The sequence below is a fragment of the Argopecten irradians genome, chromosome 4, assembly GCF_041381155.1.
Source record: "Argopecten irradians isolate NY chromosome 4, Ai_NY, whole genome shotgun sequence".
NCBI lineage: Eukaryota > Metazoa > Mollusca > Bivalvia > Pectinida > Pectinidae > Argopecten > Argopecten irradians.
In genome coordinates, this window is record NC_091137.1 from 7,017,057 (window position 1) to 7,018,818 (window position 1,762).

Here is a 1,762-nt window from a genome sequence, read left to right on the forward strand (position 1 = left end):
ATTATGGAAGAAAAACACATTATGTTAAAACTGAATACTTATTTCAACAAAGAACAGCAAATCATTACCAGTTTTATTATAATGGCAACAAAATGGTGGATTTGGAAACAAAAAATATTATTAAATATCAAAACATTGATCATGACGAAAATTTTATGTTCAGACACACTAAAATTAATCTAATCAAAACAGCAAACATTTTTGGATTGGATGGGACATTGGAAAAATTGACTACGATATTAAAAACAGAAGTATGACTGTAATAGGTCTATTTAACTTACTTTTTTCTTATAATGACATTTTTAATTGTTTGCCATAGTAATTCAATTTTTGAGCATGAATAGAATAAATGAGTTAAGGTTTCTTCATTAATTTTACAGAATGTACATAGGCCGTTTGATTTTTTCATTAGTTTATGTTCTGTGCTTACTATTCTTTGTATAAGTTTCCATTGAAAATCCTTACATTTTTTATCTGCTATCGAATATTTGATTGTTTGCCAAATAAGTTCCTAATTCATATCCTCGTTATTAAAGTAGTGTTCCCATTTGTTCATTTGTTTAGTTTTTGAGCTATTGCTATACAAAATGTGTTAAAAAACTTTTGAGGCCCTAAGTGTATTTATAATTTTCTCATTGCATATTAGACATGGATCGTCGGTGATCTTAGTTATATCTTGGACATCTTCTTGTTGATTTTCTAAGATTTGTAACCAATTACTAGGTATTGCCTTCTTTATTTTACCAAATTCTGATATCCAGTTATGTCTGTTGATTAATTTACTTCGTAATGCTTCTGAAGTTATAAATCTGCTTTCTGTGTTATTCCATACATGTTTGATTTTAGATATTCCGCTTTTACACCATTGTTTAAAGAAAAGTGGTTTGTGCTTAAATAATATTTTGCTATTGCCAAAAAGATTCATATTCAATATGCCTTGCCGGGTGTGATTTCACCGAATCACATATAACATCTCCTATCTTGATCATAAAGATATCTTCAATCGTGACCAGTAAAATAACGTAGGTAACATTCCATTTGTATTATACCTACAACTTTATTTTATTTTAGTTTTATCCAATTGCAAGGTTTTAAAATAATTTTCCAATGGATATCAAATTTCCTAGAACACACTTGTTTGGTTAAAATTTAAAACTACTAAAAAAATGTAATTAGCTAATGCGTGTCTTACGTTAAGTAAGAAAAGCTATCTGTCTATAAAGGATTTTGAATTTAGACAATTGCTCGCAAAACTGTGAATTAGCATCCACAGTTTAGAAATTGAGGCGGGTAGGATAAAAAGGATTCCCCGTCCTCTGTGGTTTTGCAAATTTTGTAATTACATTGAGGATGAAACTCACTTTATTTTTAAGTGTTCCTTTAACTCAGCAGTGAGAACAATTTTCTTTATTAGACATAAAGATGTAATTAGCCATATTCTAACAGATTTTGAAAATTTGATACGACTCTTGTCTTCTAATGATTGACAACTTCTACAGAATTTAGACAACTTTATTTAAAAAGTCATCCGAACTGAGGAAAGCTGGCTTGATAAATGTTTAAGTTGTTGTTTTGATCTACTGTGTGTTATGTATAATTTGCTAACGATCCTTTTTGTATGGATGTAAGAAAGCAATAAAGTTGAATTGAATTAATTTACATTGGTCTGTCAAGGAGGTAAGGATATCTCAAACAATGTAAAATGTTTTGATTTGAGGCTTGTCGAAGGTTAAAAAGGAAACAAACAAATAAAACAAAGAAA